Genomic DNA, 17,469 nt, shown 5'->3' with positions numbered 1-17,469 from the left:
TAAACCGACCCGAGTCGTATCCCGAACCCTTCGATATTATTAAAATGATAGATTTTATGTTTCATAATCATATCACGCTTGTCGGATCGCGAAAACATCTTTTACAGCTCTCAAAATGCTCCTATAATGCTCGAAACACCTCGAAACGAACTGCAGGGACCAAATCTGCCAAACAGTCAAAGTTGGAGACCCACCCCACCCCTAGGGGCGCCGCGCCGCGCGGCCACCTAGAAGAAGGGGGTGGCACGGCGCCTAGCTACACCTGCAGTCACAAGTTCGTTTTTCCTTGTTGTTTTGTGCATTGTTTGACTTTTTTAACAAACCCAATTGTATGTAAACTCTTAAAAGAATCATTATATCCAAACCCTTACTATTTCCCCATGTAAACAAGACCATTCAATCTTCTTTTGGTTGCTCCTTCTTCTCCACAAACTCTCTCAATCTAAGATCCAAGTATCCTTTCTTCAAGTTCTGAATTCATCTTCCACATTAATGCTAACCTTGTTTATAACTAATTCTTGTTACTTAAAGATTGTTATTACAACATATATATAATATTTACCCCTTGTTTCCTTCGTCTTTCACTTCTCCGGTCATGGTCGTTTGAGGTGAAATGCTTATAAGGCAAGGCTACATGGAGGATTATTGCAATCCTTGACTAACTTTCGAACTTGTTTATTGTTTACTAATCTTGTTTAGTTTTTGTTTATTTTAGTTTGTAAACTCATTTTTTAAGTTTCATGGTATTGGGTATGTGGCCTCCATTTTCGGTTTCATTCCGAGTCAAGAGCCGAACCAAAACCGAACTCTTGTTTAAATGCTTTATATTTAAAATGATTTATTAATATATTACAAGTAAGATTTGTGTATTATAATTTCTAAGTTCATTTTAATAAGTTTTATGGTATTGGGTATGTGGCCACCATTTTCGATTTCATTCCGAGTCAAAAGCCGAACCAAAACCGAACTCTTGTTTAAATGTTTTATATTTAAAATGATTTACTAATATGTTACAAGTAAGATTTGTGTATTATAATTTCTAAGTTCATTTTAATAAGTTCTATGGTATTGGATATGTGGCAACCATCCTCGGTCTTATACTGAGTCAAGGACCGAACCAAGACCGAACTAAACTGGGTTCATTCACTTAAGACACACTAGATGTGTTTTGGGTCACCGAATCTCATTTTTCTTTAAAACGATATTACAAAACTAATTTTAATTGTTTTCTCAAAATACTTGGTATGTGGGATCCAACTTGATTTTATAACACGGTTGGACCAACAAAGCCAAACACTCGCTTAACGGACGTTGAGGTTCTTCCTAATAGAACTACACACTTGGTTAAGTTTCTTTTGATTTTATTGAGTTATCTCATAACATTTATCACTTTAGAGTGTCGGCTTCGGACTTGACTTATTATTCAAGACCCGAACTGACTAATCCGAACGCTCGTAAATCCCGTTCTGGTATCTATATAACAAAGGGTCTTGCAATATTGCATTTATACCCACATAGTTACTTAACATAGGTTAAGTAAATCTAATAAATAGAATACCGAGACTCGATTTTGAGTAAACTTACTTTTCAAAAACCGTTATTTAATTTCTCAAGTATTTACTTTGTAAACCTAAAACTTTGATTAATTATTTAACTTGTCATTTTATTTTACTTTAAAGTCTTCCAAGACCATCTTCTAAACCGAAACCCTTTTAACCTAGACCTCACTCGTTGAACTTATTATCCCGGTGTATCCCAAAAAACCCTTCAAGTTATTTATTTCACGTGAGTAATCACACTCCCCCTTTTTACGCTTTTATACTTTTGGGGGTGACATGCATACCATATTCATACTTACTTGTTTTATGATCTCATAATCAAATCCACAATTCAACATTATGTGTTCGTAAGAATACTTGCTCGATCTTTGTTTATGCCTCAATTTAATTATGTGCACGAGTGTTAAATTTATGTTGTTGTTGGAACGCAATAAGTATGATCATATGCTCCCCTAACTTTCCTACCTTAAGTGCGGATAGCATAGGGCATCATTATCCGAGTATGTTGGTTGTTACCAATTAGAAAGGATCCTCATTCTCCGAGTATTTTGGTTGTTACCAAATAGAAAGGAGCAACAGTTATTTACTTTACATTTATAATGGTTGTTGCATTATTCTAATTACACATGTGAATTGTGATTTTGCCTCATTATATACATATGGCAAAACTAGTGTATTGCTCACCGACATTCATGTTGATCAAATCTATTTTTATGCATGCTACAGGTTTACTATTTGATTGCTTGTGAAGATTGAAGACTCATCATTTAGATAATACCTTTAGGATACTTTAACGAATGTGGTGTTGACGTAATTGTTTGTATTTTATTGTGAACAAGTTGTATTTGTGATTATTGAATGAAATAAACAAGTTGAGTAAATATTCTCACTTTAACAGTGTCATCGCGTTCTTGAGCAATCCGTTGCACCTCGGCATCTTACGCCGCCTTTGGTCGGGATGTGACAGATTGGTATCAGAGCCATGACTATAGGATAGGCGGTTAGACGTAACGACTTATTATAGTTTTTGCTTTAGGGTCCTTATACATGTTGCTTATACGTGATTGCCATGATTGATTGTTCATTGCACTTATTTACTTATCTACTTGCGTATTTTATTTAATCTCATATATACATATACACAAACACTCAAAACATTCTAAGGTATCCTTACCTTACTTTTATTTAATTTTATATATTCACATGCACACACTCTCATAATATCTAAGGTATCCTTACCTTACCGCAAAAACATTAGTTTTTATTGTGTTCTATGGATCACGAGCTTAACTTGGATCCCGTAGTTTTTAATCTACTTAAAGATAGTCTCATATGAGACGACCACTTTAAGTTGTCGAATGCAAGAGTTCCGGTTGCCTCCTTATATTTTGATGTTAAGACATAAAAGTCACTGTGATACGTGGACAAGTGTTTTCAACGTCTCTTTGTATCTCAAATTTTATTGGTTGTTATTATCGTGATTTGAGTCGCAAACACGAAAGACGCGGTGATACGTGCATATGTTTGACTCCACATTTTACCTCATTTTTATTTAAGATTTATCGTCGGAACGTCAAGTCATGGTGATTCATGCATGACTTTTCCGCCTTATAAATCTTAAGACATTATTTACAAAGTTTCAAGGATTTAAATAAATTTTCCCTCTATTTAATCATATTAATCCTCAATCACAAAATTCTCATTTATATAATTTTATTTTTCCGTTATGATTAATTCTCATATGTTTTGATTTCACATAGTAAAGTTATTTTTCATTTTGATTTCACACCATTATTTTCATTACAAGATTTCGTCTATTATGATTTTTTGTTCAATTTATTATTATATATCTCGAATTACTCCTAATGACTTTCAATATGCCATCTTTGTTCATTAAGACTTTTTATAAACAAATTTTTTATCATAAATTTCATCGTGTTAAAGGTTTTATGAATAAATTTACCTTGATTTTTCAAGTAAAGTCCCATTATATAAATTTTAAATTGTCTTTAAAGTCCTCATAAAAGACTTTTAATTATACTATATTATATAATACATATAGTAGAATTTTCATTACCCAAATTTATACTCATAACAAATTTCATTATGATATTCACAAATAAAATTAACATTATACGATTCAACTTGTTCTATATTTTTTATTATAGTTTTCCCTTGATTTTTCAAGAAATTCACAAACTTATAGCTTGTAATTTTCTTGAAATACTCACGCAAAGCTTCATAGAAATTCTATTTTTAAAGATGATATCGTTTATTTTGATTTCTCAATTCACAATGCCGGTCATTTTAACATACCATGATATTTTCGTGACACGATATTAAATAACGAACTTGGTAAAAAATTTTCATTGCGCAAATTTTTATTCCCAAAACAATTTTCATCATTCATATTGATACCCCATAACAAATTTCGAAATTCAATTCACTTATTTTAATTTCCTCATAAGCAGAATTATATTTTGATCCTTACAAAAATTTATTTTGCTTCTTCATGACAGTCGACTTTTATTTTTACAACAAACTTCAAAATACAAACCCTATTATCTTAGTTTTCCCAAGATATATTCCACTACTTAATTTAAGCATTTCAAGAATGATTTACGTTATGCGGTTCATAGTTTCCGACATATGTTCCAATACCATAATATCGTCCATCAACTTCGGATCACGTATCAAGTTGATCACCAAGTGATCAATGATTAGCTGCATGAACGTTGGATACATAAGAAACTTGTTCTTGCGATAACGGGTAGTGCAGTTATATTATAGATGGTAAAAGACGAGCTCTGAGAAGTTGAATGGCTTGTTGAGTACTAAAGCCACAAATGCAGATTGTAACATAATCCTGCACTCATCATATCCACCTTTTCTGCCACCAAGAGAGTTATAAGTATGTGTAGCCGATACTTATAATGTTCGCATAGAAAGGCCTTGTTGTACAGCTAACGGGTGAACCGTAAGGAAGCCGTTAAGCGAGCTAAAAGATATAAATGCATATGCTTAACCAAATAATTTCATGAAATTAGTTGACTCTGGTTACTCATATAATTGCATGTTTGAGGAAATAAAGGATGAAATCACGAGAACGTGGCGAAAACGGTGAAGAAAACGAAGTTGAAACGAGAAAGATAAGATGAAAATAAGAAACTGTGAAAGAGCTCCACCGTCACCGTGGGCCACGATCAAAATGGCACCAAAACCATAGTATTCACTGTACCGTGGCCATTCTATGCACCGTGTCCCACGGTCCGACGCGTAACTGCAGTTTGTATTCTCCTTTTTAGGTCGTTTTTGGGTGTCTTTTCATACACTTTTTCAATTGAAACGTTAACGTTGTACGCGTAATTATATGATCATATACTCATTTCATCATAAGCATGCTTAATCGTTAATATGACACGTTAAACCAGAATGCCTATATTAATATTTTATAACATGTAACAAAATATTTTCTTATTATTAATTTTATCCTAAGTATTTAAATTGATCATGTGATTAAAAAATAGAACATTCTAGAACCTTCTATGTTAACATTGTTCCACAAGTAATTTTATCTAGTTCTTTTAATTAAAAAAATAAAAACTAAAAGTGTCATGCATTTTATGTGCATGCATTTTATTATATTAATTTTAATATTATTATCATTATCATTATCATGATTATTATTATTATAACTAAGTTTTTAGTTTATCTCTTGATCTTTAAACAAGTTTTATCTCTATCTAAATCGTATTCAAACCTCAACTTTTGGCCTATAAATAGTCTCTCATTCTTTTTTTCACACCAAATATCATTCTCTCTTTTCTCTCTAAGCATAAACAAGTAAGTCCTTATAATTGTTATGCTTTTCATTGTTGATTTTTATTCATTTATGCTTTCTATTATGAATTTCTTCTTGTTTGTTCTTATGTTTTTAAGTTTTCCTTTGAATCTTCATAGTTGTTCATATACTCTCATCATTATCATCATAAATTGTTAATAAAACCCTTACTTTTTTTCTTTAAATATTATGATGACAATGTTATTCCAAGAAATCACAATTATTTTCTCACGATCTTGGATCAAAAGTATATTTTTTCTATAAACAACTATGAATATTCTTATGATATTCAGAAACTCATAATGTTATCATTATCAAAAATTATAATATATACATAATAAAACAATACTCTCGTTATATAAGGGAAGTACTGTGTACAAAAGCGAAAAAGAAATAAATATAAAGTACAACTTATAGAAATATGAATATCTTCACATTCGACTTAGTTTTTCTTGTTATGGCTATAGATTCGTGTTCTTGACCCAACTCCGTTAACTGCAACAAAAGATGAAGGAAACAATATATATTGAGCGTGGTTGAGGCACATATTCACTACGCTTCCCTTAAAACAGATTTCGGGTCTCTACTAAAGAGCCGTCTGTCTCCCAGGGTACAACAATCAAAATAGTGTGTGTACTGCCGGAGATGACACTCGCACCCGAGATTGCACTAGGGATATTGGTGTTCTTGAAAAGAAAAAAGTATGGGAAGAATAATATGCTGATGTAATCGAGTAGAAAGTATCCACTCTATGGGTTTCCAACAAATGGATCTTCAAGTGTTCTCCATGCTCCAAATACCTCTCTTGTATATATCTATTTGAATACTTATTTTTCCCCTCTTATCAAATGAGACACAAAGTCTCCTATTATACAAGAGCTATAGGTGAGTGAGGAGTCTCACTTAATTAGAGACTTTATATTCTAATAAAACTCATTAATTGTCATAAAGAAACTCTACTTAATAGTTTCAACATATGAAGAGTTTAATATTAATAATTGAATATATTAATTTCCATTCACCAACTTATAATTTTTCAACAATACCCCGCATGAATGGAGATTGATTAAAACACACCACATTCACAATGCATCCTCGACAGTTTAGTATTGCAGGATGGGTAGGTAATGGTATTAGCTTTGAACCCTCCTTTGTGAAGTGTACTTAGTATCCTAGCGGTTAGTAGACGTGATGTCCTTGAACAAACCCCCTTTTGTGTAGACGACAATACACTTCACACAATACTCTCCCTAGTCGGGCACATCCCTCATTGTCGTTTCCATTATGGTCCTGGAACACTAGCCTGGTTCTGTGAAAGCTCTAGGAATTGCGCACCCCACAATTTCATTCGAAGCGACCCCACATTGGTGATTATACACAAATCATTAAAATCATTAAGTTATAATGATTTACACTAATCATTAACCATATATTATGCTTAGCCTCACAACATGTCATTGGTGTTATAGGAATAGACTAGGAAGTAATTAAACTCCCTTTACAATTTTGGAAGATATATATATATATATATATATATATGTATATATATATTAGCTTATATGTCAACTTATACATAAGCTACGCCCCCACAGTGACCACCCTTAGATACATAATTAGGTTGTCCTATTGAACTTAGATCTTGGGCTTTAGTCTTATTCCACTAAGTCAGGTTTCCTTTATATACCCTTTTCATGGGCTTTAGTCTTATTCCACAACTTGATCTCTACTAAACCCTCGGGTTGTTGGATCCATAACATTATCTTTGACTTTGTCAAGTCACTACAGATAACTTGTGTAGTTGAGATCAGTTGTCATGATGTGTTCTTAACTTATACGTCAATTTTGCTTATTTTCAACTTTCTAGGACTATAATCTCAGTGGCCACCGGTGAATCTGGTTATAATATATTGTCTTTGTAAGATACACTTATCATTAAGGCAAACACATCTCCATTATGCACTACGAACTTTTTGTCCTCCACTTAGTCGTGTGTTTGCAATGTTAGATTGGATTACAACAATCCTTATTGCTAAACCTTCCAAGTTCAAATGCAAGACACCTCCACATTAATGTGTTATTGGATAAGATTATCCAACTTTTGGATGGGGTAAACAAAGGTTCTTCCTTTCTACACAAATATAAGAAATTATCTCAATTACCATTTCTATATACCCCAAAAGGGTTGTTTCATAAATGGCTTCCCCCACATTTCTTGCATTTTGACATATTTTGCTTAACTTTACTTATTACCATAAATCGACACTCATGATTTGAATAAGACCATGTCTTGTTTCAGTGAGTTTGTCAATGCTTACTCATAGAGCAACACATGCCCTGGAGTAACCTTTCACCAATTGCTAGCTTTTAAGTTAAACTTGTCACAAGGTTGTTATTTAACCATCATAAATCTAGAAGGATCACAAATCACCGTCTAGGACATACCTAGAAAGTTGAGGTCTTCCTATGATCCTCACAAGTTATATCATTTCCTTAGATTGAATGAAAATCCTCTTTAAATTTATCTAAACACAAATTCATTCTTGTGTTGTATGTGTTTTGAATGTTTTGCGTTAATTAGTCTTTGCAAAGCACCATAATTAACAAGTACTAGTCTAGCATGCTTTAGACTACAATACTTTAGCATGTGTAACATCCCGTTTTCTCGTTTCGGTTAATAAAATGAAAACATGAGTTATTATGAGTCGGACTAGTGTTGGGTAAAATGGATATGGGTTATGGACTTGGATTAAGAAGGAAAGAAGAAAAGTCCATGGGCTTAAGACCATGATCCGTAATATATAAACCTTAATTACTGATTAAATCATTCATTTTACACATATTCCATACACCACCCAAAACACACACTTAAGCTCTCTCTAGTTTCTCTCTTTTCTCTAGCTGAACCAAGAAGGAAAACCGATCCCGATTCAAGGTAATGATAGTATGATATTATATGAACTCAAACCCGTTAGATTTAGTCACGAAACAACGAGCCGACACCTTTAAACCGTTTAAGTTACGAGATCCGGGTGGAATCGGGTATAAACCGAACCTAAGATGAGCTTAGGGGTCACCCTAGCTCAGATCTGGATCGAACGGGACGAAAAACGGTGAAAACGGTGGTGAAATAAACGAGATCTCGCTTTTCCGGCGAGATCCCGGTTTTCCGGCGATGACGGCGCCGGAAAAACGAATACGAGGTTAGCATGTCAGAGAATGTTCTGAAATTCTTTGACCTAACCCTAATTCGTTAAAGGAGAGTTAACGAACTAGAGGTAATTCGTCAAGTGATTCGTTAACGAAAGCTTAACGAATTATATCCAAATTCGTTAAGGAAAGATAACGAATTAACCCCAACTCGTTATGACCATTCGTTAAAAGGAGATAACGAACTAGAAGGTTCAATTCGTTACAAAGGGGTCATTTGCTATGAAGTTCAATTCGTTAAAGTAATAGTTTGTTATAAGGTTCAATTCATTACAGGAACCAGTTCGTTATAATAGTCAATTCGTTATAAAGTAACGAATGGGTCATTCATTATGAATCCAATTCGTTAAGAACCAAGTAACGAACTAGAAGTTTGATAAAATGACAGAACAGTCCCTAGACTTAGAAAAGAATTATTTAATTACAAAATAGCCCTTGAACTTTATTAATTTATAGAAGATACCTTAAAGGATTAAGAGGTTAACAATAAAATATTATCACAAAATCCTAATGTAAAATGTGCTAAGTCAGTTAATGAAAATAAAATTTGTCCAAGCTGACCTGGCAGCTTATCCCCAGCCAGGGGCTCTACCCCTTGGACCTCGCTAGGGGCTGCCGCCCCTTGAACCCCGCTGTCAGGGGCGCTGCCCCAGGAGTCCCCTCGTCGAGGGTTATAATTAGACTAGAAACACGATATGGGTAGTGATAGTTAAATTGATACGTGTAATTGTTATACAGTTAGTCGTGCACAGCTCAAGAAAGGAATAACCATAAATGGTGAACGTAACCGAGTTCAGGTGAGTTTCTAGCCCCACTTACTTGTTATGTTTTCGGGGCTGTGTGCATACTTGATGTGATAGTTAATACACTTACCTTATGTGGTAAGTGTATGCCTTGTATGATTCATGTATGATGATTGCTTGACGATGCGTGAACGATATTCGGATATTACATCTACTGCCGGGTGGTAGTTAAAGATATGATATATATATATATGATGTATGAATGATGTATGTATGTTATGTTGATAGTACATGAACGATCTCCGGATATTGCACGTAGTGTTAATGGAAGTATGTAAAGACAGGTATGGTACAGTTGCACGAAACATAGGGACCAGACCCTAATAATATCCGTGAGGATATGGACCAGACCCTAATAATATCTGTGAGGATAGGGACCATGCCCTAATAATATCTGTGAGGATAGGGACCAGACCCTTATAATATATATGAGGGTAGGGACCAGACCCTAATAATATCTGTGATGTTGGGGATCATACCCTTATAATATCTGTGAGGTTATAGGGCGGAAGGCTCTTTACGTAGTATGGATAGTTATGTATGTAAAGTAAAGTATGAATGATGTACACACCTTCGGGCATGTGTACAATATGTGAACTGATTGTATATTGTATGATTAACTAGAACTAACTCAGCATAGCTGACTTTTAGTATGCATGCAGGTGAGTAGAATGAGGCAGCTCGCTTGAGGGGAAACTGTCACACCCTCACTTAGGGCCTAGGCGTGTGACCAATAAGTTGGTACCTGTTTTGTAATTATATCAGAGTTGCGGGTTTTTAGCGGAAGTCTTTTAATATAAAATATTCATTTATAAAATGTCGGGTTAAAATACCCGTTCAATGTTTATAAAACTTATTTGAGTAAATATTTTCTTCAGCGGAAGTCTTTGAATAAATATTATTATATTGAAAACTCGGGTTTTATTACCCGTTTGATGATACAAATATTATTCTTTGGAAAACATAATTCTTTATAATACTTTCAATAAAATATCTGAGCCATCAGATAGCATCTAATGACTATAACTCCAATCTTCTATTCCTTCTTGCTTGTCTGTTCTAACCTTTCTTTTTTTCCTATAAAATGGGTTGGAAAATACGTCAGCACACAGCTGGTGAATGACGCTGACTCTTAAAAATCTTTTCAATACCTTTATGAAACCAACAATAATACCTTTGTGACTACTCATTAGGCACCCAACTAAATTGGGATCAAATTACCCTAAATACCTTGTACAATTAATTATATACACAATATCATTTCTCTGAACAATACCGTAGACCTTTAGAGGCATGTTTATGATATGCATAGCCTCGGGGAACTCCAAGTCACCATGTATGTTTGGATCCAGACACATGTATACTCTTAATCAGAGTGTCCGTTTCTTAATATTGTAACACAAAGTTTTAAGGATTCGTAAATCCTATGCAAACATTCTGACTCTTTATAAAAGGTTTGGGGCGTATTCACCTTTTCTGTTTATAATCAGTTTCTGTTACTGATTCTCGTTTTCTGTTTCCCGTCTTCTTGTTCTGTTACCTCGGACCTATAGTACGAGAATAACCTTTGTATAAATAACTAGATCATCGATCTAGCTTCAGACCTTTAGTCTGTTTTGTATAGCTTTAACCTTGATAAAATTATTTGTTTATATAAAACATTTGGACCTTTAGTCCCCTTCTTTATTTACCAATTTTATGCTCGTTTCTTCTTCAGGAAGAAACATCTATACTGAGTTTCTTCTTCAAGAAGAAACATTAATTTCATAACTATAATCTCTTGTATTATATTTCTTAGTCATAAAGAATTACTAATTTTACAATAATCTTTGCTTAAGAAAAGTTATATTATACTAAATTGTAATCAAGGTTCGGCTATATCTCCGACTATGGTCTCAAGCCATTTATAATAATATAATAATAACTTAGGCAGAACACTTACCTCGCATGGGTATTCAGAGTTAGATATTCCTAAGTTTATACGGGCAGCACTTCTACTCTATATGCACGTTTATCGAGGCGTTCTTGATCCATCTTCCTTGGCACGCAAATCGAGGAGATATCCGGGGTTGCCGGTTCTTGCACATACTTCGAGACAGGATGTCGGGTTACTTATTGGGTGGCACGCACTTCGAGGAAAACACCGGGTATTTGGCACGGATTACGAGGTGATATTTGTCGGGTCGGTGGCACGCAAAACGGTGTTCGTCACGTAAAACGAGGTAGAGAGAGTGGAATTCTAGAGAGAGTGGGAATGTGTGTGTGCAAATGAGCCGTAGCCTCTCATATTTATAGTTGATTTTTAGTCCCATCGCGATACGCGATGGGCTACTCTTTATACGCGACGCCCCCTTTCTGGGGTTACACCACGTGTTTCCACGTGGCTTGACACGTCCGCCACGTGGTCTGACACATATGGCACGTGTCCTGCCATACTGCCACTTGTCACCTGGGTGTGACACGTATGTGATGCGTCATCACCGACCATCGCGCTACGCGATGGCCGTGTTCATGGACTCATCGCGTATCGCGATGGGTCACTGAATATTATTTTTCAGTTTTGGTCCCTTGTCTTTAGTAGCTTGTCATATCTGGTTCTAACTCTCATTTGTCCAAAGTGCAAAGTGCGCCATCAAAGCGCCACAATGCGCCCAATGCCCTTAGCCGTAGCCGTTGCCTTCACCATCGCCATCATCCTCGTCCTCGCCCAAGCCCGAGCCCGTGCGCGTGCGTGTTGGGTGCTTCGCACCCTCCGCTAGGACCACTTGGTGCATGCTAAGCATAAAAGAATATTACTAAGGAAATTCTATCTCTTATAAAGAGCTTCCATTTCTTTACCATTTTCCATGTGGGATAGGTTCCATCTTCCTTATTTATACTCATGTGGAATGCTTTCACTTTCTTACATCTTTCCATGTGGGATGGAGTTTTCTTTCCCATTTTCTTAATATGGGATGAACTTATATATGGAACATTTTATTTCCTTTATTTCTTTTTATTTTCCTTATTTAAAATTTTCTCATAACTTGTCTTGATAATATTTTTGATCCCTCAACTTTCCTAAATTGTCAAATTTGGATCGAAATTTTTGGGGATGTTACAGAAACACATGGCATGGAATTGAAGACACTGGCATCTCAAGGAAATGTCATGTTATTGAAAAGACAATGTTTTATGTTTAAACGATTTGAATGCTCGTTAAGACAAGATTTGAATGCTCGTAAAGTTTTAATTAACTCTGATATTTAGAACTGCGTTTATGAGTAAATCCAACGTCCAATGTAGGGCCCCGGGAACGGGGCCTTACAGCATGTGAACAGAAGATGCATCATTCTGATTCTTCACAACCATCACAATATCACTTTGAAGCATTCAACCCTTAGTTTTAGACAAAATTATGAGACTTATCACAATCCCAAACCTTAATATTCTGGAAAGTCTCACTAGTTAGTGTATATAGAACGTACATAACTTTTTCATTCATTTAAGGAACATAACTCTTTTGCCTTTGATCTTCAAGGCTTCACCATTGAATTATATGGACTTCGAACATAAGTCCTAATCCGAATCATTTTGATGAATACATTTATTACCACCAAGATGACCGCAACTCGTCTGCAATCACTATTATGTTGAGATAAAGTCAACAAGTTTGACACTCAAACTCTTGGAATTCACACTTGCATAAAGTGAATTTTACATTTTATTGTTGTCTCTTTAAACTATTTATTGAGATACTCTCTCAAAATAGAAGACAAACTTTCACATAGTTTAAACAAAATGGATGAGAGTAGAAACATATATTCATCGCTATTGTAAGCATATTATAATAAATCTCTTAAGATTTACTTAAATTTAATTACAATAAAAACATAATAGATCTCTTATGATTCACACTCGGTGAATTTTCAAAGATGAATTCCAATAATATAAATATCTCATTAACGTATATTATGTTACAATTCACATTTAGTGAATCTCCCAAGGAGTTAAATACGTCATCAATATATATTAATTCATATGCTATAATTCATACTTATTGAACTTCCAAGAAGTTTAATTTCTTGTTAACATATATTAGTTCATATGTTATAATTCACACTTTGCGAATTTCCAAGAAATAGTTCATATGTTCTAATTCACACTTAGCGAATTTCCAAGAAGTTTAATTTCTCGTTAACATATATTAGTTCATATGTTATAATTCACACTTAGTGAATTTCAAGGATTTAAATATAATAATCTTGTGTATTTTATCTTAATACACTCACCACGTTATTTCATGACCCTCTCATGATGTGGTTATACATTTGATGTGTCGTCTTAGACTTTAGTAAATGTAACAACTCACAAGTTGTTTCTTATGCAAGCTTATTTTTGAACTATCAATTTAAAATTATCCTTTTTTCTAACGTAATTTTTTCGTTAAAAAAATCTATATAAAAAAAATGTTCGTCACGATAAATATTGTTTTATTTGGTTGTAAAACTGCATGTGTTATCCGAATATATTAAACAAAAAATAATAATTCAACTCAAACTACAACATAAAGTGTAAAATACCTTTTAAAAATTCAATCAATGGATACACATACGACATTTAGACATCAAATAGTGTTATTAACTTCAAAACTTTCATCATCTAATCGAAATCGTCTCAATGATACCATTTTATGTAATGTATTGAGGTACTCCCTCAAATAGAAATCCATGCACACATATCCTCATTCTAATATTGAAACTATACTTTTGAACAAATATGTTCAAAACAACCTCAAGTTGCTACAATTACATTTAAGTAACGAAACTTAAACAATCAATTTTGTTCACACAACACGAAGTTGTTTTCCACTATAGAGTAGCCTTGAGAACGTTATCTTAGTTTAACATGTACTAGTTTCAGCATGAGTAGCAAACTATTTTGAATTATCTAAAACATGCAAAACTTTGTTTAAAAATCGTTCTAAAACATTTATTTAGTTTTGCAATATATTATACTAATAATATTAATAAGGGTTCATAAAATAAAAACCTAAAATATCAAATGGTTTTATAAATTTTAGATTCAATACCCATGTACTAAAACGGTTTCTAGCAATAACGTATAATAACATGCACTTTAGAAAACTAAACGTTTAGATGTGACGTTTTCCAAGGACACAATCTATAAAAAAAAATCATTTCTAATTGTTTCTAACACATACGTTAGACAAGTAAATGTTTACATAAAACATTTCCGGTCAATATTTCTAACAAACAAGTTAGGACTTGAACATTTACAACATGCATGTTAGAGAAAAGACAATACATAAATGAAACATTAAACGTTGTGTTGGTGCATGATGTCAGTAGTTCAGTATCTTGCGTTTGTTTGTATCTGTAATCGTTTAGATTATTTGTTTTGTGTAGAATATTGTTTGTTATATGTTCGCCATGTGTTGGGTGAACTTGAAGGATAGCGAAGTTATGACAACTTCGCCTAGTGTGTTAGGCGAAGTTGTCTAGTATTATAAACTCATAACTTCGGCTGAGTTGGTTAAGTTTGGTGTTTGAACGATTGGTTTATTTGTGATTCTCTGAATCACGTGTTAGCAATATATCAAGTATTACCTTATGTTCTTATGTGTTTGCTTATATTCAACGTATTAATCATCTCGACACTCGTATCGTATACGTGGGGATTCCGCACCTTCGTGTTACGAGATATTCCTGTGTAGATCCGGCTGGGAACTTACAATTGGTATCAGAGCATTTTGCTCGTGATTGTGTGGTTCGGGATTATCACACGAGTGTTAAGATCATTCCGTTAGACCATTCGCGGAACGAGTTTACGTTGAAAAACCTCGTTTTTGTCAATTGCCCCTCATCATTCATCAAATACACATTCAAATCATCCTCGCGTCCCTCGAAATCAACCAACCTTACCTGCAAAACCACTGTGTTCCTTTGGCGAAGTTGCCGTCACCCATACTAGGGTTTTCGGCGAACATATAGGGTTTCTGCGAAGTTGTGAAGTAGCGAAGTTAAGTTAGCGAAGTGCAACCATAACAATGGCACTTCCACAACAAATTCTCCGCACTTTTAAACCATACAAAACTGCTAGAGAACTATGGGAAGCACTAGAGAATCGATATGAAGGAAATGTGGGGATACGTACCTCCAAGACAAAGCTGCTAAAAACTCAATTCTCCGTATTCAAATATCTGAAAAACAAATCACTTGATGACATCATCACACGATATTATCATCTGATGACCGAGCTAAATAACTACTCCATTGAATACAATGAAGAAGAGATAGTAGAAAAGCTTCTTGATGCTCTCCCACCAAAATGGGAGATATACACTGTTCTGATGAGAGAAGATTAGGACTTTGAGAAGATTGATTTGGAGACGGTGGTAAATAAGTTACGGAATTTTGAACTTAACATGGCTCGAAAGGAGACACCTACTGATCAGGTTCAGGATCCGGGAATGTATGATGCTAAAGTAACTCAAAACTCAAGTTCAAAAACATAATCCACTGCCTACTACTCAAAGGGGGAACCAAACTCCACTTCAGATGGTCATGTTATTCTCAATATGGATGGTGACGTATGTTTTGTAGATGGAGGAAGTAGTTCTTCAAAACCTCAAACCACAACTAGTAATTTCTCAACCAATGCTTCTAGCAAGAACTACTCACAGATGCCTATGAGTGTGAAATCAGCTGAACAACAGTTCGCTCTTTATGCCTCCTTCATTGCATCATATGAGAATTACATCAAAGGAAAAATAGTCGACCCTGCAACTTTGGATGAAGACTATGATCAGATCGACGCTGATGATCTGGAAGAAATGGATCTGCAGTAGCAGATGGCTATGATAGTAAGAAGGGTAAAGAGATTTAGGAAGAAAACTGGTAGAAAGTTCGTTGGCGAAAGACCGGGGTTTGATAAGTCAAAAGTTCGTTGCTATAACTGTCAGCAAAATGGTCACTTTGCTAAAGAGTGTACAAATGAGAGGGTCGAACGAAGCCAAAAAAGGCCTGCTCAACAGAATGGGAGTGGAAGTGAAAATAAGGCTATGGTTTCTCAACAAAATGGTGGATACAACTGGAATATACAAGTTGAGGAGGTGTTCGAACAGGCAAATCTGGTAAACATCGAAACTGGAGGAAATGACAAAGAGACTGGGTAAGATCAAGCATACATAGCAGAAGTGAACGATCAACTCTCCGAGGTATGTTCTGAATCTCACTGTGAACAATGTGAAAAACTGTCTGATCAATTGAAAACATTAACCGATCAGTTTGTTAGTTTGGACACTCAATTTAAAAATTTAAAAGAAGAACATCACTATTTTAAAACTAAAGAAAACAGTTACTCGGTAAAAATAAAGCTAGTGAAAAGGATATCAGAAGTCTTAAAACCACTCTAGCTGAAAAAATACAAGTGATTGATCTTAGTTATGAAGTGTTAGAAGAAAAGACCAAACTAATTGCTGAAAAAGATAAACGGATAGCTGATTACCATGTAAAAGTGGTGGAACTGAACAGAAAAATTGAACAATTTAGAAATTTTTCTGCGATGTTAGATCACATCATAAGTGTTCAACGTTCCCCGGTTATCAAATGGGGAATTGGATTCTCTGAAGTTCCACCACCATACAACAACAATTATACATATAATCCTAGTAATCAGCACTCTGCGAATGTTGAAATTAGTCAGACAGTCCCAGTAAAGGTTTCTACTAAATAAACTGAAGTTAATGAGAATGAAACAAGTAAGACAAGTTCTAATGTCATAAGTTCTATATCTAGTTCTGTCTCGTCAGATTCGAACAAGTCGTCCGAATCGGATGAGATAAAAGAGGAAGTTGTGTTACTAAAACGAGGGGAAGACTATAAGTTTGATGAGAAGAAATCTTCCCTAAATCCGTTCGTCCCACCATATGTGAGACAAACGGATAGTAACGCAACCTCGACATCTGCAAAAACTTCTTAGACGAAAGTTCAATACAGCAAGACTAGTTCGAACAGAAGTTGTTTTAGATGCAACAGGATAGGACATCTGGTCGCTG

Source organism: Bidens hawaiensis, unplaced genomic scaffold, assembly GCF_021521415.1.
Source record: "Bidens hawaiensis isolate Kalapana, Puna unplaced genomic scaffold, B.hawaiensis_p1.1 tig00021037_1, whole genome shotgun sequence".
NCBI lineage: Eukaryota > Viridiplantae > Streptophyta > Magnoliopsida > Asterales > Asteraceae > Bidens > Bidens hawaiensis.
The sequence above is the reverse complement of the archived record's forward strand: the minus strand, read 5'-3'. Positions refer to the sequence as shown.